Below are 21,488 nucleotides of genomic sequence, written 5' to 3' on the forward strand. Positions count from 1 at the left end.
GACTGCAGATGATGTCATCAGCTAGTAAACCCCAGACATACAGACAAGAAAACTAGACAACCATTTAAGATCCCAAAGGTCCTTTTTCAAAAGGCAACTGGAATTTCTTAAAGATCTTTGGGACAACCATGACCTGGATGATTGAGAATCTCCATAGACATCCATTTAAGTGTGACTATGCTTTACATTCTCTTATCACACAGCTTTTCCTTTGTAATGAGAGATGTTATCTTTACGGATTTAATGAGAGACAACTACAGCCACCAATCCATAATTGGTGGATTCCCTTACTTCATTTCCCCTCCCTCCCTCTGATGTCACCTGCCAGTGGAAAAGTATCCACCAATGGGTTTTCTTCACATGGAGAAATTGGGTAAGGGTTGAAAGATGCCTGACATAAAGGGTTTAGTTATTTTTCAAGAGGTCTAGCAAGTCACAGGCCAAGAGAAGGGGGTTGTGAGGAACATCAGGAGCACGCCTTCCTCCCACTTCACACCATTTCTATCCCTCCTGCTATGTTGGTTGGACTAGCAGGAATGGGCAGGGGCACAAGGTGAAATAGTGATCAGTAATAAGAAAACTCCATCCTAAAGGAATGCTGCAACAGGTGTTGGTAGAGAGAGAGTGATCATGGCTAGCAACTCTCAGATGTAGGCTGTGGACTAGGCAAAATGGGAGTGCTGCTGTCCTCCACCCCAAAGTAATAAAAAGAATAACTATCCAACTAGTAACTATTGTCAGCAGAAGTGGCAGAAAATCTATAATGCACCAATTGTGACAGAAGCATCATCATCATCATCATCACGATGCTGGAAAAACCCTGTTCTCTTTCCTGGTTTAAATCGGAACTTCCGAGTAGCACACTTTTAGGGGGGCGCTATTGAGGGAAGTTGGAAAGCACCACTTTTAAACTGGGCCATCTTAAAATGACTTTAAGCAGCCTCTGAAGAGACAAAGGCAGGGTCCTCAGATTATGTGATATAAAGCTGCTTCTCAGAGCTAGGCTTATGCCATGTTCAGGGGACATGAATATGGACATGACCAAGAGTCCAGCTACTTGATCATCAGTGGTTACATAAGTGTGCCGGCTCCTAAGGTTTCAAGTTGCTCAGAATCAATAACTTTGTCCCAAAACGTTTTGTTCCAAGGAAGCAATGCATTTTTTTTCTTCAAGCACAGTTTCTTTCATCAAAATGTTACAATGTAAAGAAATTAACTGTTAAAATAATGTTAAAAAGGGAGGGTTTCATTCCCTCTTTTGGAAAATTCATTTCAGAACGAATTACACAGAATGGTGGTGAGTTCTCCTTCTACTGAAAGTCTTGAAGAGCAGACCAGACAGCCGTCAGTCAGAGAGATGCTTTAAACTGGATCCCTACACTAAGCAGGGTGTTGGAACTTGAGAGACAAAATAGCCCCTTCGAATGCTAGGACTCTATGAAATTTGATGCTGTGGAAGACATTATCTCTGGAAGAGCATTCCCCACAGCCTGCCATTTGATGCTATACAGAGAATAGAAACTTTTTCTTTTAAAAGGACATGAATAAAACAAACATGTGTTTTTTTTAAAAATTGCACCTCTTCTTTTTGTCTGTGATTAAAAGGCAGGTCCTCTCCTTGTGACTGATGTTACTAGGAGAACAAATGCAAAGTGTCTACCTGATAGTGTTCACCAGGGGTCTTCAAACTTGGCCCTTTTATGACTTGTGGACTTCAACTCCCAGAATTCCTCAGCCAGCGTGCTTGGCTGAGGAATTCTGGGAGTTGAAGTCCACAAGTCATAAAAGGGCCAAGTTTTGAAGACCCCTGGTGAACACACACACACACACACACACACACACACGCAAGAGTAAAATTTTCAAATGTTCAGCTTTAAATCGTCCTCACCCCCACCCCAAGACCGGATGGCACTCTCCCCAAAATGGTTCTCTTATGCTTGTGGAAGGACTGGAGACTTCCACATTCAGCACCTCCCAGGTCATATTGCATTCACTCACCATGACCTAAGTGTAGCCATAAAATGCAGCTTGGAGTCCTTGTAAAATCACATTCATAGCTCAGATTATGAGGCTTCTTTGTGTTTAGTAATTAACACACTTCTCAGGACTTGCTGAGTTGGTACCATGATGAAAAAAATGCTTTGGAGGCTCTTCTGCTTTTGCTAATATTTTCAAAACAATATTCTCACAATAGTCCCATAGAAACCAGAGGATTTTGCACTCTGGAGAATTGGCAGACAAATGGACTGAAGAAGATGTAAAAAAAATTGATGGTACTCTTATGTTTATATCAGACTGAAGACCCTACTTTTATACATTTTCATCCTGGTGCCTGGAGTAAGTACATAAATCCTAGTATTTCAGTTATGGCATGATGATGGATGCCTTTATCACTTGCCCTGCCCCTGTGGATACTTATGTCACAAATGTTGGATGCTAGGAGGCCCAGTAAAGTTAGCAATTGGCAAGCTTAAAGCAGACAGTAGTGATTCTGACTGGTTTACTTTCTCTATGGTTAGTTTGTGTACTGAATAATGGTTGATTGAAAGTGCTGTTTGGGAGCTCTGGACAAAACTGTGCTGAATATATTGTTATTAAATTGTCGAAGGAAGAATGGGAAAAATTAGTGTTGAATTTCAAGTGCATCAGCAATTACATTTGCAAATAAAGTGGATGATGGTACATTGCAAAACTTTGTGTTTCCTGCCTTAAAATGGCAGGAAATCAGGCAGGTGATGTGGGTCAATTGTCCCATTGATATTTCATGGTGTGATTTAAAATTCTACTGCAAAGCAGTAGAAAATGATTTGGAGACTATATACCGTCCTGTTCTAGGATCACAGGGCCCTTTCCCTTGCCACTGTGAATAGGTGACCCCACCCCCATCAGTTCTATTCCAATTTCAGAGCTACTATAGTTTCTCAAAGTAGACCCAATCAAACCCGCTCATTCTATCTTCCACTGGAACATTCACATCTCAGTGCTGAAAAAAACAGGCCAGAACTGGCTACTGCTTGCTATTCATCTAAACAAACTTTGTGACCCCCGTTTGTCTCAAATGCTATTTGAAGGTTCTGTGGGGTTTTTCTTTTTGGTGAGAGAATAAATCTGTTTTCATTGGCTCGTCACCTTAGAACTACTTTTATCATGCTTGGAAGTTGGCACAAAGAAGCACTCAATGCTCACTACTACCACTAACTAGATTTGGGGAAAGGACAGAAATGGAAGCAGTTCACAAGACTGAAAAACATATCCACCAGGAACGTTCTCCTTTTTGCTAAATCTTTCTACTGATTTTGTACTGGGACAAATGGCCTTTTAGGTACCATTTCCTTGTGCTGTCAAGAATCCTACCAAGCTATCAAACTTTTAAATAGGCCTTTCTCCAAACTGTAGTCATTCTGCTGGATTTTGTGAAGTTTGCCTTCTTTTGACTTAATTTAGTCAATAGTCTCACAACAGTGTTCACATTCCTAAATGGCAGCAGAGCAAAAGTGCCTCAGAAACCTATAAAAAGCTACAGTGGTGCTTCAAAGATCATCATATTGTAGCTAGTTTCTATTGAAAATCAAATCCAACAGTCACTTTAAACTGATACACAAAAGCTAGAAAAACCCTACAGCTCTTTAAAACCTTTGCAGACTGCAGCCTCTTTTGTGTTTATTTTAGGAGCAAATATTCAATGCTTCAATGTTGTGGTCCAGATGGATCTAATTATTTACATATTCTTCTTGTTAGCTCCCAAATGCAGCACACAGTCTAGAATAGGAATAGGAAATTGTCGTGCTCCAGACGTTGCTGCACTACAACTCCCAGCGTCCATCACTATTGCTCATAACAACTGGGCAATTGAAAATTGTGTTTGAATTTCTGAACACTGGTTCCAGAAGGTTCTGATTGGCTCTGACTCTGGCTAATCGCAGTGGCTTTTCTGGGTAAATTCTATGTTGTCAAAGCTACATCAGGAAATTCAAGCAGCCCTTTTTGTGGAGGAGTTCATGTTTGGTATAAAAATCCTCATAAGAAATTAAGTTGTTGTTGTTGTTGTTGTTGTTGTTGTTGTTATTATTATTATTATTATTATTATTATTATTATTATTATTATTATTTCAAATGGGCAAATGGTGGCAGAGAGTTTGAAGACTAAAGAATTGTCCTTGGATGCTTCCTATGAGTTTCTTAATGAAACAACCAATGAGACTTTCCCAATCTTTTCTAGCAGTACCCAGCAATGCGACTGCCTTGAGTATATTTCTGGGCCTGGACAGGACATCAGGCTGCTGCCCTTGGAAATGCCAGAGGGAAGAAGACCCTTGGATGGGACTTCCAGTTCTGTGAGCATCTTAGAAGTGTTCTTTGACATAAAGGGGTTCCTTTCTGGATGGACAAGCAGAGCTTTTTGGCACAGAAGGTGATGATGAAAGTCTGGCTGAGAAGCAAATAGCAGTTTAATGGCTGGAACAGGACAAATAACTAAAGGAGGGGGGATGTCAACAAACCACTGCCTACAAAGATTATACCCGCATTTCTCACATTCATATTAGTAATACCCCTAGGCTAAAACAGGTGGTTGTGCGTAGCAAGGACACATGTCGGGAAGAGGTCAAAATAGTCTTCCTTTTAGATATTTATTTTCTGGTCAAGACTGAGTTAAATAATATGATAGTGTTCCAATATTCAAATGGATCTGGGCATCACAGAATACTTTGGTCAAGTGAATCTAGCATAGATGGGTATTGATTCATCAGTTTGTTGACTTACATTTCCTACATATGCTCCTGTCTTTCTCTGCCTGCTAGCTTTCAAGAGTGAAGTGAACTAAAAGGGCAAAAGTAACCCTGAATGACAAGCTGAAGGAGAGGATGAGCAAGGGCTGCAAATGGTAACTTGTATGGCCAGTAATCTTATTTGCAAGGCAAGAGATTTTGATGGAATTGGAAGATGGCACACAAAGGAGACCAAATGCTGCAAATCTCCCTGTTTTCCCCGGACGTTGTGGAGCGGAGGCACCTACATCAATGACATCGAGCTGTGATGGTTCCTTCTCCACAAATTGCCTTCACCAGTGAATGTCACAGCCCGACTTCTGTGCTCTACCACGCAGGCTGCCTGGGAACCAGGATATAGTTGATTCCTAAAGAGGGTGCATCAGGTTCCACAGAGGGTCGTGCACCAAGTGGGTTTCTCTCTACGTAGGGGAACTTGCCGCAGTCCGGGAAAGTCCACTCGGTCCACGTTTCTCCGGCACCTTACAAATCCGAGGTAGACCTGACAGTCCGAGTTGGACGTGCCCCGCAGTGGGGTCGCAGGGGAGGTTTCCCTTCCCTGCGGGGCTCCTTTGGGATGCCCCACTGAAAACCCACGCAGGCCACCCGCGAGAAGAGACTCGCGTTTTCCGCGTCTTCCGAAGAAAAACCCAGCCGCCGCCGCCGCGGCGTTTGGGTTCGATCGCCACCGGAGGCGAGCGGCTTTTCCCTTGTGCTACCCCTGGCCAAGAATAATCCGGGGGGGGGGGGAGAAACCGCAAGGAAAAGCGGCCAGGCTCGGCCTTCCAGTTCCTGGCGATCCGTTCCCTCCTGTCTCCCTGGAAGGGCGGGGGCAGGCGAAGGGGCGGACGCCAATATCCCGAGCCGACAGGTTCCCGCGCCAACAAACTTCGCTTAGCTGCCTTGGCCCGCCGACAAATGGCAGCAGCCAACCCGCCGAGGCTGGGAGAGAGGAAGGGTTCGGCTGGGGAAAAGAAAAAAAAAATAAAATAAAAGGACACGCCGCAGAGCCAGCGGCTGTCGGGGCAACAGGTAGCCCTGACTCGCCTCTGGATTTTTAGCCCGGCGCCTCCCACCCACCCCTCCGGCCCGTCTATTGCCCCACAAGCGCCCCACCGGGACCCGTCCCCCCCACTTCCTTTCCTCTTACCGTGTCTCCCCTTCCACGGGGGGGTGGGTGGGCTTCTCTCCTTGATCTCAAGCCCCGGGCTCCGATCCTCCCCTCTCTCTCTGTCTCTCTCTGTGTGTGTGTGTGTGTGTGTGGGTCTCGTCAAGCGAGCTGCCACCTCTCTCCAGCCTCTCTGCCGCCGGGCTTTGCACGGCAGCGCGCTTTCTTCTGCCTGCTCCCGGCTGCTCCAAAAGCGGATCGGGTGTCCGGCTTTACTCAGCAACTGGCCGCGTCTGTCAAATCGGAGCCGAGGGACCCGGGCGCGGAGGTGGGGGGGGGAGGGAAGCGGGGGGGTAGGCTTGAGAGAGAGAGAGAGAGCAACCCCCAGCTTGGTGCGCCTGGACGCCCCCGGGGCGAGCCAGTTGGGAGCTCGGCTTCGCCTCAGCCGCCCTAGCGGTGAGAGCAAGAGGCAAAAGCGGGACGAGCTCGGCTGACTCACCGAAGCTGCCTGCGCTTTTTTTCTCCTCCCGCTTCCTCTCCCCCCTCCCACCCCCACGGCTTCTTTCTTTCTTTCTTTTAAAGTCGCTTCTTTCCTTTGACTCATCGGGCTCGCCGTCGACGGATTGCTTTCCCAGCCCAGAGTCATGCCGGCGGGCAAAATCCCACTTCTGCGAAATGGGATCCGAAGGGGAGCCACCACCCCTCCCCCCCCCGCTCGGCCAGCAGTTGTTGGTGGGGGCGGCCAGGCTGTCCACGCGCGAGCGCGATACCCCCCCCCCCGCACCACCCCGGCGGAGGCTCGACGGAGTAGGCGCCGTTTGCCTTTGGCAAGGAAAGCGATAAACGCGCCTCTGCTCTTTAAGAAAGCAACGCGCACGCCTCTCCTTTCTCGCCCGGCCGCGCCAATGTTTTTTCTTTCTTTTTTTTTTTTTACCCGGCGATCGGAGTTTTCACAGATCGCAAATCGTCCCTCTTTCGATCGGCACCGCGCTTGGGTGTCGCTGAGAAAGTTCACGCCGTGGGTTTGGGCTGATAAAAACCGCTTTCACACGTTTCAGAGGAATCTTAAGCGATTTGGACTATTCCTTGTGCCATGCAGGAAACGTAGAATCTTTTTTCACGGGTTGTATTTGCTGACGTTTACTAAGAATTATCTACAACAATTCTTGAAGAGATTTAAACTTTTAGTTTTAATTTTTTATTAGTTGGGAAAACTACACGCAAACACACCCATTTTCCGTCCTCATTTTAAAGCCTGGCGTCTTGCATTGCTTTATGGATCATACAGCAGTTGTCCAGGTATATTAGTTTGGTATTTTCAATTTTGATATTTTTATAAGTGATGAGAGATTATAAAAATCATGTCCAAGGCAATTCTGGAGCTGTTTCTTTTTTCAAACACTCAAAACAGCTCCACAATAATAGTTTTTAATTTTAATTTAAACTTCCCTTAACTTAGAGTACCTCTAGGTAGGAGAGCAAAATACCAGCCATTGCATCTTAAAAGACACACCTTCTAGGAAAGTTACTTCTCTCTCTCACAGTCTTCTTCTCTTTATGTTTCCACATTTATCACCAAGCTCTTGATACCTGATTTATTCTCAAGTATTTATCATATTCTTTGTCCTTAAGAAAAATCCTGCAGCTTCCTTATGCACTATCATCAAGAGGATATGCTATTCAGATAACAGTTCTCCAAAATGCTAGGCTACCAGCACCCCTATATTCCTCAGCTAGCACAATTCATTGGCTGTTACATACATTGGGCTCTAATTTCCTGAATTGATCCAGTGGCGGTCATGGAGCTCTTTTAACTTGTCTCTCTTACCCATCTAAAATATTTCCAAATTAGTCTGGTCCTATTTCAAAACCTAAAAAAGGGACGCAGTGGCTCAGTGGGTTAGGGTCGGCAGTTTGGCGGGTCGAATCCCAAGTGCCGCGTAACAGAGTGAGCGCCTGTTACTCCGTCCCAGCTTCTGCCAACCTAGCAGTTCAAAAGCACATAAAAATGCAAGTAGAAAAATAGGGACCACTACGGTGGGGAGGTAACAGCGTTCCGTGCGCCTTTGGCGTCTAGTCATGCCGGCCACATGACCACGGAGACATCCTCGGACAAGCGCTGGCTCTTCGGCTTTGAAACGGAGATGAGCACCGGCCCCTAGAGTCGGAAACGACTAGCATGCATGTGCGGGGGAACCTTTACCTTTACCTTTATTTCAAAACCTAAGAGATCTCCAATTACAGGTCATTTTTGAGAGTTATACTGTATCTGTGTTTACCATTAATGAAGTTGACTGTTCAAAGTTATTCTACAGGGTATTGCTTCACATGCCTCTGATTTCTCCATCTCTCCTTGCTCTGCTTTTTGGGTTTCACTTGATTTTTAAAAGATTTGGGACGAGTTGTATTTAACTTGGAAAACAGATCACTGCTTTAGAAAGTCTGCCAACCTGCACTCTTAGCCCAGAATCCTGGAGGAGATTTCCCTGCTTCTCTTACTGATAGTCCAAATGATCAAAACATAAAACATATGCACAGTGACTAGAAAAATGTTTTTTTTTCTTTTGTTTTTGAAAAGCCATAACTCAAGGGGGAGAAATTCAGGGCAGCAGCTGAAAAGAATTTTTTTTCATATAATGCATGACTCTATAATAATATATTTGAATTTCCAGCTGGACAGTTTTAAAAGGGAATTAACAAACGCATAAACGTTAAGGTTATATACTGTATTATACCAATAGCACTTAATGAGGACAGCAGGCAAAGAAGAAGGAAATGGAAGGGAAAAATGGAATAAAAATAATCACAGCATTACCAAGAGCTTTAAAATGATCTTACCAGCTGGGGAAGTCCATTAATCGGTGACTGGTTTAAAGTCCATCCACAACAATGTACTTATTCAAGAGAGAGGATGGGACCATAGCTATTAGAGAGGTGGAATATCCATTTTCCTTGCTAAAGATTTTCATGCTACCTTTGGGGTATTAGGACCCTGCCTTACCTTCAGTATCTTTCCTTACATCACTTAGTATCACTTGCTAGGAACACAATTGGGACTATGCAATTGGTATTGATCTTGCTGATGGGCTGTAGTAAGGCCCATGAAAACATAATGCTGAACTAGGTTGGCTTTTGGCTTTATTTAGAGTTTTTGTACTGGTTGTGTTCTAATATACTTTTGTTATATTGCTACAAAAATGTGTGCATGCGTGTGTGGGTGGGGTGGGTGGGTGTTGTACCTATGGCTATATTTATAGGCCAGAATGTAGTCTTTTCTTAGAATTAAATGCTCCTGTCTCCTATAGTTCCATGGTTTATTTGGGCAAGTAGCTTATTTTCTAAATCTTTGTGCTCTAGAAGTAAATCAAAGAAAGGGGGGGAAAGTCATCCAACATAAGAATAGATAATTACATTTTAATATAAATCCCATGCCAGGTCTAATTTGTAAAGTAATAAGGTGCCCAGGTGGCTTTGACTTAACTTTGAAGATCAAATTACACAGGCAAATAAATATTATATAATTAATTTATCAAGTCACAGGAAGATCCAAGGACAGAACAAATATTCATGATAATTTAGAACCCCTTTCAAATTTTTGCATTCTAAAAACAAGATTGGTGACTCTTTATGAGCAGAAATATGCCTCATACACAACACAACCATTGAAAATAGCAACCTGAGTCTTATGTTAGTCATCCTCTTAATACGAAGGAACTTTCACCAAACCTTTGTTGAGAGGTCAACATGTTTGTTTATTTTTCACCCACCTCCCTTAAAGACAAATGTCCAGCTTTCTGCCTACAATCCATACCACAGATATAGCTGTACCCAAGATATAGCTACACACAATATGGTAACATCTAGGATCACAAGTTGTAAGCAACCCATATTTTATGGAGAAAGTGTAAGAATTTGCCTTGAGTTGCTGGCACAAAATAGCAATCTTGGAATCACTTTACATTCAACTATATTTCAGTTTTTTGAACTGGATAATAGCAAAAGCCACTCAGTGTCCTTTTTTTGTCACCTCACACTTTTCTACATTTCATTTCCTTCTGAACTTCCTAATCACCTTTACCTCTAGGTAATACTGGAAAATGATTCATGTATTTGATATTGTGGATTTCAGTCCATAAAAAACATAAATTTACTTGGGTTAGAAATAGAGTTAAAGCTCATACAGGAAACCTTAACTATGGAGTTTATGATACTCAGCAGATCTCACAATTTGCTACTGTGTTGTTTCCCTGTAACACTAGCATCTCTTTCTGATACAGAAAGTCCTCAACTTATGACCACAATCAAGACCCAAATTTCCAGTGCTAAGCAAGACAGTTGTTAAGTGAGCTTTGCCACACTTTACAACTTTTCTTGCCACAGTTATTAAATGAATCACTGCAGTTGTTAGGTTAGTAACGCGGCTGTCAAGTGAATCTGGCTTCCCCATTGGTCAGAAGGTCACAAAAGGGGATGACGTGACTCCAGGACGCTGCAACTGTCATAGGTTGCCAGTTGCCAAGCATTCAAATTTTGATCATGTGACCATAGGTATGCTTCAACAGTTGTGTGGGAAACAGTCATAAGTCACTTTTTTTCAGTGCTGCTGTAACCTTGAACGGTCACTAAATGGTTGTAAGTCAAGGACTACCTGTGTTGTGTTAGGGCCACATCTGATATATTGTTGACCAGATGGAATTCAACTAGAACAGGGGTAGGCAATCTTAGCTGTTTTATGACTCATGGACTTCAACTCCCAGAATTCCTGAGCCAGCATGGTTGCCTGCCCCTGAACTAGGAGCTGCAGCTTGTCTGGTCCTTCCTTCTCTCCCTCTCTAATACACACATATGCAAATTCGCAAAGCAAGTCACCAGTCTGTATTTTCAGCCATATTAAAGAAGTCACTTCCAATAAATCCTGTGTGGGTTTTGTTTTTTTTAGAAAATTGTGATTGTTATTTAACCTGGTAAAGTCCAAGCCAACTAATACTTGCCTTATCCCCAAGAACGCAGAGTCCTTTTGATTTGAAACTGCATTGAAAGTGGCAAGAACTTACGACTTGAGTGGCAAAAGTTTCACAATGACTAGTTAATGCTAGATAACGATACTGAAGGAGATCAGCTTCATATTTGTTTGCCAAACCATCTTTGCAGCCCGGGTTCAAGAAAGTCTCATTGACTTCAATGGAACTGAGGGCCACCTTTGTTTTTCCCAGCACCTGCATGGAAGAATGCATGGAAGCGGGGGGGGGGGGGAGACTCTGTATCCTAGACCTTGCTTCTTTAGGCTGCACTTTTACTGATTATTGATTGGCAAATGTTTATCTTATCTCTCTTCTTACAGGTGGAGCAGGATTAAAAAGTGAGATCATACTTACTCGCTTTCCGAGATTCTTCAGCAGGAGAAAGCAGAACTCGTTTCACTTTCACCACTTTCCAGTCTTGACTTTGATCATCTCTGTTGCTAATCCCAGGATCCATCGCATCAGAAACAGGCCAGGGAGAGTCTCCTCGTCTCTCATTGGACACCAGCCTGCTGTCATTGCTTTTGTGGGGGAGGACATTCCCATTGGCTCTCCAAGTTTCCTTCTGGAGATTTTTTCCAGCTGACTCTTTCCTTACTTGCTCTCCATGGCTACTATCTTTTCCTGTTCCTTGCAGCCTTGCCAAATAGCTTTTGCTTTCTGCAGGGTCAACCTTAGATTTCTTAATAATGTGAGGATTTGGGTCAACTCTCCCGGAGCCTGCAAAGTTGGGCTGAGGTTGGAGGCAAGGTGGTTGTAAGGTCGTTTTTAGCATTCTGCCTCTTATTGGATAATATTCAGTGCTTGGTAAATCTGTTCTTCCTCAGAAGAAAATTCTTTGCAATTTTCAATTCTTCTTGGATATTGCCTGGGAAGGCATAAAAGCAAATTATATCCTTCAGTCCAATAAGCCTTTCACAAGCCTGACCACAAAGCTCTTAAGTGCAGGGACAGAATAAGATGGCACCAAGAACACATGATGCATTTTTAAAAGGAATTTGGGATTTAAGTGATGGAAAACAGACATATTTCTCTTTAATTCCTTTGCAGCATTCAAATTGTTCAGATGAACAAAAGAAAGTTTCTGATAGAACTTTCCTTGTCATGTTTAGGTACAGGGTAGTTTCCAAATAAATGCATTTTAGAATAAACAAATAGCTTTTTTAATGGTGTTTAATACACAAACACACAAAAGATGTGTCTACATTATTTTACATAGCTACTCAACCTATGAATTTGAAGTAATATCTTCATATATGAGCAGATGATTTTGCATTAAGGAAAATGCTGCCAATTTTCCTTTTTCACATCCATTCCTGCCCCCATAGCCCTAAAGAACAATAAGGCTTAAATTAATCATGGTTGATTGTTCTCAATGAGACTAAAACCTAACTAAAATAAAATAATCAATCCATTCAAATGGTTGAAATCAGCATCAACTTTTTAGTAGCAGAAACCACCCATATTTCTACTTGCGACTTATGAAATTTGTATATCCTGTACTGTATATGCCCTGTACTGTAGTGTTTTCCATCTTCCCAATGGAAGCTATTTCAGTAAAGCTAAAGCATGACTAACTTAGTCTCAGTCTAAACCATTACATTACATTTACAAATATAAATATATACACACATTTATTTCACAATTGCTGATTAGAAAAGAAAGGATTTGAAGATTTGATATCTCAAGATTTGTCATATTTATAGAAGTGTAGAATATTATTTTCTAATGTTACTATAATCAGCTAGGTTAACACTTTCTCAGCGGTAGCATCTGATTCTTTAGCTTGTTACATCCCAACTACTTCAAAATTTAGTGTAGAATAACAGTGAAGCATACACGAGTTGTCAATTTTTCCACTGAGGACTGAGGTGAGGGAGGAGCAACCTCTCCTATCCATATGCCTGAAGCAGTATGGATTATATTCTTCTGTCTATGGTATTTTGCTTAATGGGACAGGAAGAACTCTGGCTCTTTTACTGTGTCCACTAAAAGACAAAAGTGAAGAACATTCAAGATGTTCATATTCATGTTATGTTTTAACTAAAGCCTCCTCAATCTTTTTGCAGAATAGCTACACTATACATGTAGTAAGTGCTGTGTAGACTTGCATGCACATGTCAAGTTTGTGCAGAATGATATCATCTTTTCAATAAGTATGGCACCAAACTATATTGTGGGAGTTGTCAAGTTCCTGGAGGTCAGTGTTTCTCAACCTTGGCAACATTAAGATGTGTCAGTTTTCACAATTCTCTAGCCAGAATGAAGTCCACATATCTTAAAGTTGCCAAGATTGACTTTTTTTAGACTGCAGAGCAAGCCGGCCTTTTTCAATCGGGTACCTTCTGTTCTATTAATTTGGTGAAGAGCAATTCTGATATCTTTAGATATTGTAAGATATAACAAGTAATGGATGTAGTAAGAAAGATAAAGGGAGCATAGAACAGGATTCAAATCAGTCTCTGCAGTAATGCAGTGGTAACATTTTTTTACTGCAAATTGGGGAAATAATGGTTAATTTTGCTTCTCCAAGACTTGTGGCATTTTTTTTTCTAAGAAGAAAAAAAATTGATAAAACACTCAAAGGACCTCTACTGATGACTCAAGTTGAGTGCTAAATTCCATACATTCTAGATTGGCAGCCTTAATCTCACTTAACTGAGAGCTCCTTCTGTTTCTTTGACAATTCACATCACTTAGCTAGTATTCAAAGAAGTTTAGGTGCCAGGGAAAAATAAATGGAGCTGATTTGATAAAATGTGCAAAGTCTCTCTAGCAGCAGATTAAAAAAATAGACAAAGCTAATAAAGCCAGTGCTGCAAAAAGGAAAAGTTAATGAGTACAATCCTAGATATCTTCTGAAAGCTACTTTGATTTACCTTGGCCATGTCATGTGTGCTAATTCATTGGAGAAGGCAATGATGCTGGGAATGGTTACTGGATCACGAAGAAGGGGTAAGCAAAGAACACAATAGCTTGATAACCTCAAATCTGATACATCTAACAACTGAAAGAAGCTGTGCTTGACAGGCTAGCATGGAGTGGCAAAGAGTCGGACACGATTAAATGGTTAAAACAACCACAATCTTCTGAAAGAATGTTATACAAATTAAGTTGGGTTTTTAATAGTGTGGATAGAAATCACGTGGCAACCTTATGTAACGTATGCATGGAAAAAAATAGGACAGGGTAGTGCTGTCATAACAACCTGTAATTTATTAATAATTTTAGCTAACTTTTCGCTAATGGACAATTTTTTTGGAGCATATTTGACCTCTGACCTTTTGAATAACCAGCAATTTTTTTTATCAATTTCATTGTAAAACCTTGCACTGGTAAATCCATTTTTGTTTTTGAAGTTTATTTTTAAATATATTTACAGAATACCCCTAGCTTTTTGCTTTCAAATGTGTAAAAAAGATTATTTTTCAAGAAGCTGCTTGTTTTAAAATGTCATCTGCTCAGGGTGACCAGTGCTCAGAACAAATATTGAAAAAAGAAAAAATACTAGGAAAAAATGTTGATCTGTGACACGGACAATATTCAAATATGGCAGACCCAAATAGTCAACTGTGTATGAACTGCACTGAGTATGAAGCTTTTTATCAATCAATCAATCAATCAATCAATCAATCAATCAATCAATCAGAATAGAGCTGGAAAGGCCCTTGGAGGTCTTCTAATCCAACGACCTGGTCAAGCAGGAGACCCTATACCAGGGGTGTCAAACTGCCGGCCTGTGGGCTGGTTGTATCATATGGAGGTCGTGCCCACCCCAGTTCCGGCAATGCAAAAAAAGTCACAATACATCACGACACGTCACGTGACGTGGTGAGTTTGACACCCATGCCCTATACCATGGTACCTATACCCTTACGGAAGACCTCAGCACATTTTTTTTTTTTTTTTTATTGAAAAGTTTTACAATACAATTTTCCATTAAAAACCCCCATCCCCCTCCACCCTCCCCTCCCTACCTCCCCCCTACCTCTTCCCTCCCCCCTTCCCTCCCCCCTTCCCCCCTCCCTCTTCCCTCCCCTCCCTCCCCCCCACCCCCCTCCCCCCCCCCGGACTTCCCAGAGCTAAATACAAGGTATATATATATAAAAGCAATCATAAGCAACCATATACTAACAACCATAAATTCTAAAAACCATCACTCTCTAACTTATATAAGAACAAACAAAACTTAACATTATTAAATATATATAAAAAAAAATAGGAAAAGAAAAGAAAAAACACGAAAGAAGACTTATTCGAATGCTAGATAAAACTTCTTAACCCTATACTTATTCTGGATAAACTCAATCCACTTTCTCCATTCCATAATATAACGTTCTTGCGAGTGATCTTTCAAATAAGCCGATATCTTCGCCATCTCTGCCAGGTCGGAAACCTTTAAAGTCCATTCTTCTATAGTCGGCAGCTCCTCTTTCTTCCTCAGCACATTGTGTGTATGTGTGTTTGTGCCTTTGAGGTTCTGACTCATGGAGACTTCTTGGACAAGTCCTCAGAGTTTTCATGGCAAGATTTTTTTTCAGAAGTAGTTACTTACTTCCTAGGGCTGAGAGTGTGTGACTGGCCCAAGGTCACCAAGCTCGCTTTATTCCTAAAGTGGGACTGGAACACATGTTCCCCTGGTTTCTAGAGTGAAGCCTTAACCATGATGCCAAACTGGTTGTTGCCAGCATATCATGGCTCCATGGGAAATGATTTATGCATTACCTGGGCTGACCATCCAATGGGAGACAACTTGTGGAATATAACATTTTTGAAGTTACATACTGAATTATAAATACCTTGAAAATGCTACAATATGGGCAATTTTAATTTTGAATTTTAATTATTTTACTCTTAAATTATTTTAATTAAAATAAATAATTATTTTAATTATTTTACTATATTTATTGTAATATTTATATATAGCTTTTCTGTTTTATGTCTTTTTGTTCACCACCTAGAATTGCTCTATGAGGGAGATGGGCAGTTTCTAAATTAGATGGATAGACCAGACATGTCAAACACAAGGCCCGGGGGCCGGATTTGGCCCACGAAGTGTTTTCATGCGGCCCGCAAAGCCATCTTGGAAACAGTGAGGGAATGGCCCCCACTGCCTTGGCCCTGGCCCAGAGACCCTCCTTCTGCCAGAGACCCTCAGATCTGTCCCACTCCTGCCCAGGCCCCCATAGGCACCCTTGATGCGAATGTTGTAGAGCTGGCCACGCCCACCCAGTAGGCCATATGCACTCTAGCCACGCCCACCCAGTTGGCCACGCCCACCCTGGCCATACCCACCCGGCCCCCTGAGGGCAACCGCAATGCTGATGCGGCCCTCAATGAAATTGAGTTTGACACCCCTGTGATAGACAGACAGACAGACAGACAGACAGACAGACAGACAGACAGACAGACAGATAGATAGATAGATAGATAGATAGATAGATAGATAGATCTCAAATAGGTTTTTGTGAAGTCCTATTTGCAATATAAGTTGTGTTAAATGCAAACACATGTTTGGAGATGGGACACATTAGTTCGCCTACTAAGATCACCTTGTCACCAAATAAATTATTAATCAAATAAATGTTCCATCTTTCCTCTTTGCTGTTAAATGATCCCACGGTGATCACATATTTGTGCCATCATTTTAAAACCCAGCACAAACCACAGTGATTAATCAATGTAAACATAAACAAACCAAAGCTGCTTTATAACTATTCCAGCTCTGTTGCCTGGGCCCAATGCTTAATTCAAGGCCTCTCTGTCTTCCAGTTTTCCATTTGAAATTTGAGCAAACATCACACAGATGTTTGCCCAGCAGGGATTTCTTCATCTGATTTAAAGCCTGCAGGAAATCTGTTAGTGTTGAGGGGGTTCCATTTTTCATTTTCAAGCAGCAGGCTAGGCATCTTGATCTATTCATAAATGCTCGCCCTAGCTTCTGTAATAGTGTTGTTCTATAGCCCAGAAAGTCTTCTGAAGCATTAGATTTCCTTCCCAGACTGCGCATCTGCAATAACAAAGAGCAATTGCAGATCTGTAATCATGTCCCCACCTGTACCTAACCGTGGCACCCTGGAACACTCTTTTCCTGCCGTGTCTGCATGACATTGCTTTCATCTTGTTCCCAGCCCATGAATAAAATAGGCTTAAGCTATTCCTAGCTGCAGCAGCAGCATTGAACTAGCATTTTTCTCTTTATTCCCTTTATCCCATCCAAGTGCAATCTTAAGATAAGTACATTTTCTTAGGCTTTGTCACCCATTGCTCTGGAAAGAAATCAGGTGACTGGCAGTGACTGAGAATGGACATGCTTGGAGGATGGATGGGGATGGACAGAGAGGACAGTGCAGTTCATGCCAAGAAAGTTTCCTGTCAACCCAGCTGTGCTGATCTTCTCACTTTGAGAAGCAGAACTGGTTTGAAATGGAGAAGTGGATGGGCTCCCCCAAAATCATTCATCTAAGTTGCACGTCCATAATGGGAGGAGAAGGGGGAGGAAGACAATTGGCTGATCTCTCATTTTTCTCCACAAAGGCATTCACAGAATAAACCCAATGCTAAAGGCAATTTATGCCTCATGAGCTTGCTTGATCATTGAGATTCAATTAGGAATCTGCTTCTTTGGTTTTCTTTCTTTCACTTAATGAAAAGCAGGGCATCCAGCCACCTCACACCCTGCATGATTATGTTGCAAGGAGAAAAATGATGCCCAGAATACAGTATTGCTGTGCATGTATCCGTGTCATGCATGTGCACTGCTGAGTGATACATAGGACATAAAGCTGCTATCATATGTCAACTGTGTGAATAGTGTCATCCATTCCTCTGTACTATTTATTTATTTATTATACTGATATTCCAACATTCCCCAAAGGAGATCAAAATATAACCTTCAATTTATTCCGGCAATAATAACCTGGTGGTCAATAATAAGACAGCGACCAGCTTAAAGGCCTCAATGACTCGATTCGACTTGTGAATCTGCAACTTATTTTTTGTTATTGTTGGTGTACAGTCTGGGAAGGAAGTCTAATGCTTCAGAAGACTTTCTGGGCTATAGAATAGCACAATTACAGAAGGTAGGATGACCGTTCAACTCGTCCCAGGCCAACATTTGAAGCGTTCCCTCACTGGTTCCAGACTAATTACTGCACCTGAAAATCCTGATTAAAGTCAGATTTGGCAATACACGTGGAGCTGCATTTGCTTTGGCTTCTGCAATAGCATGTCTCCTTTAAAAAAGTTCTGTAGGCAAAAGTCTAAACTCTAAAGCATGACCTCTGGACTGATGGGTCCCCAGCTCTCTGCTAATAGTTTGGCATGAAATAGGCAATTCCTTAGGTCAGTGTATGCCAAGGAACTTTAAGAGCTTGTCATAGTGGTCTATAAACTGGCTGCCGTGGGCTAGATTAATATGACCATTTAGTAGAAGCAGTGCTTTTTTTGTAAAAAAAAAAAGTGCTGGAACTCACACACGTCATACAACCCACCTTGCCTACCCTACAAGGTTCCATCCAAAAAAGGTGCCGGAACTCCATTCTGAGCGTTCTGTGACAAAAAAAAGCCCTGTGTAGAAGGCAAATGGTCTTTTTTTGATTCTGGCAAATGAAAATGTTATTTAGAATCTGGTATTTTGCTTTGTGCTATGCTAATTTCCCATCTAGAAATGCATAGCAAGGAGTAAGGCAAGGAACCAAAGCAAGTATCTGGGGAGTACAGAGGTGCTTGCAAGAGCTGAACTGTCTAATTCTAGATTAAAAGAACTGCAATAAGGATCTCGGAGGCACTTCCTCTGTAGAGAATTGTAGGACAATTTCATAAGTCCTTCTCTAATCTCCTGAGTAGCAGTAGGATATATACAATATGCTGTACCATATTGATGTTGCATTATATTCGGGCCAAGTATGAATAGAACCTCTTCCAAAAGGACTAACGGAAGATAACTTCTCACTTCCTACACATTTATTCCTTGACAGGCACCAAATGGGGAGAGAAAGAGCTGTTAAAAAGTTTCTTGTCTAGATATCTCCCTCAGATGGGGAAAGTGAGAGCTCCAGTAGAGTGTTCATCCATAAATATTGAAACCCGTAAAGGAGCGGCTAGAATCCCAGAATGGACTCTAGATTAAGGATACTAGTCCTCTCTGTGCTTTGCGGCCAAATCTTGTGGGGAAAAAATGCCATTAAAAAAAGCAACTTTCTATTATGGCTACTTATGTAGAGGTGTCTAAGAGGCAGTAGTTAGGGAGCTGCTCCTGGAGAAAAAGTATTAAGTGTACAAGCAGATGTCACAGTACTCCAGGAGCAACTTTCTTGCACTCCATAATACCATGTCTCTCTTCCGACTGTCTGGAGGAAGAAGCAGAGCATTGATGCTTGTTAAAGCTGCAGATTATCCCACAAACAGAGTCAGGAGTTTAGGAAGGCACCTCTTACAGTAGGAACAGCTGTCCTAATTTTGCCTTCCCCAGAATACAGAGAACACATGCTGAAGTCTGAAATTTATCTCAAGCCTATCTTTTAAACATAACAGCGCAGTGAGTGCATTTTTTTTTAAAAAAAATAGTGAACGTCATATAATTTTCTGCAGCAGCAATTTTTCCAGGTGGAAGATTATCCCAACCTTTATGGTAGCACGAAGAACAATTCCTTAAAAATGCAGTCATGTACAGAAGTACCTGGAAGTGGGAGAAACAGCAATGCTTCCTCTAAAGCCCATCACAAGGAAGAAGGTGTGGATCTGTTCTCCATAACTCCTGAGGCTAGGACAAGAACCAGTGGGTGGAAGCCGTACAGAGAGAAATCCAAACTTGAAATAAAGAGGAGTGTCCTGACCTTCAGAGCTATTAAGCACTAAAACAGCTTGTTTCCGGGAGTTGCGTATGTTTTCAAACCAAGGTTGGGCAACCATGTGTCTGGGATAGCCCAAAGGCTCCTGCTCTGGGCAGCTCTGGATTCAGCTAGATCTCTAAGCTGCCTTCCAACTCTATGATTCTAGGACATTCTCCATTTATTTTATTTATTTATATTCATTTTATTTAATTAATTAATTTATCGGAATAAGAGAGTTGGAAGGGAACTTGGAGGTTTTTTAGTCTAAGCCCCTGATCAGGCAGGAAACCCTCTGCCATTTCAGACAAATGGCTGTCCAGTCTCTTCGTAAAAACTTCCAGTATTGGAGCATTCATAGCTTCTGGAGGCAGGTTGTTCCACTGGTTAATTATTCTGTCAGGAAATTTCTCCTTAGTTCTAGGTTGCTTCTCTCTTTGGTTTGTTTCTATCCATTGCTTCTTGTCTTGCCTTTAGGTGCTTTGGAGAATAACTCAACTCCCTCTTCTTTGTGGCAACCCCTTAATGTTGGAACACTGCTATCATGTCAGCCGTAGTCCTTCTCTTCATTAAACTACTAGACATATCCAATTCCAGCAACCGTTCTTTATATGTTTTAGCCTAATCATCTTTGTTGCTCTTCTTTGCACCCTTTCTAGAGTTTCAACATGTTTTTTACTTTGTGGTGACCAAAACTGGATGCAGTATTCCATGTGTGGCCTTACCAAGGCATTATAAAGTGGCATTAACACTTCATGTGATCTGCATTGGCTTTTTTGGCAGCTGTAACACACTGCTGGCTCATATCTAATCAAGGAGAGACGCAACCTGGAATTAAGGAGAAACTTCCTAACAGTGAGGACAATTAACTAGTGGAACAGCTTGCCCTCAGAAATTGTGGCTGCTCCATCACTGGAGATTTTTAAGAAGAGACTGGACAGTCAGTTGTCTGAAATGGTATAGGTTCTCCTGCAGGGAGCTGGACTAAACAGGGCTTTTCAACCTTTTCACCGATTGTACCACTTTTAGGATATGGCAATATTCAAGTACCACCTAGCAAGGTGACAAAAACCTGATGATCCCCCCCCCCAAAAAAAACCTGTTCAAAGTTGCAATTGCACTGAAATGACTTATGACCATTTTTCACACTTATGACCATTGCAGCATGCCCAGGATCATGTAATTTATATTTGGATGCTTGGCAACTGATTCATATTTATGATGGTCACAGTGTTTCAGGGTCATGTGATCCCCTCTTTGCAACCTTTTGACAAGCAAAGTCAATGGCAGGGCTGCTGGTAGCCAAGTGCTCCCCCCTTCCTCCTTCCCTGCCTCCCTCTTTCTCATTCCCACCTCTTTCTGAAGGAAAAATTTGAAAAAACCCCCCATATTTTCTCTCTTCCATATATTTATTAAACAAGGAAAAGCCTTCAGAGACAGAAAAGACAAGCTGCTGAGTGAACTATCTTAAAAAGGTGCATTCCCCTTTAAGAATTAGCTACTGGCTAGAAAGGAAAGTAAGCAGCTGGCACTTAAGGAAGGAAAAAAATGTAGCAAGTACTGGCTGCTGGCTAAGGCAGTTTCCCCAAATGGCTCCATTCATAAGTAAAGGAATGCTACAGGCAAAATCCATTCAGGAGAAAAATATTTCAAAATCCCTTTCAGCAAAACTTACAGCTAACTGAAGCAGAGACATAGAAGCTAACACGAGACATCAGCCATCAGCCAAACAGAAATTGGCAAACACTCCTTAAGAACACAA

The 21,488-nt window shown here is 41.9% G+C and overlaps 1 protein-coding gene across 1 annotated transcript in view; it reads right to left on the reverse strand.

The window, feature by feature from the left end:
* SYNPO (synaptopodin) overlaps positions 1–6,138 on the reverse strand; it is a 60,650-nt gene extending 54,512 nt beyond the window's left edge. Inside the window, exon 1 of the mRNA XM_083351301.1 lies at positions 5,917–6,138. The gene's annotated coding sequence lies outside the window, so the exon portion shown is untranslated. The remainder of the gene's footprint in view (positions 1–5,916) is intronic.
* Between the last annotated feature and the right edge of the window lie 15,350 nt (positions 6,139–21,488).

The sequence above is a fragment of the Vipera ursinii genome, assembly GCF_947247035.1.
Source record: "Vipera ursinii genome assembly, chromosome: 2".
In the NCBI taxonomy this organism is placed as follows: domain Eukaryota; kingdom Metazoa; phylum Chordata; class Lepidosauria; order Squamata; family Viperidae; genus Vipera; species Vipera ursinii.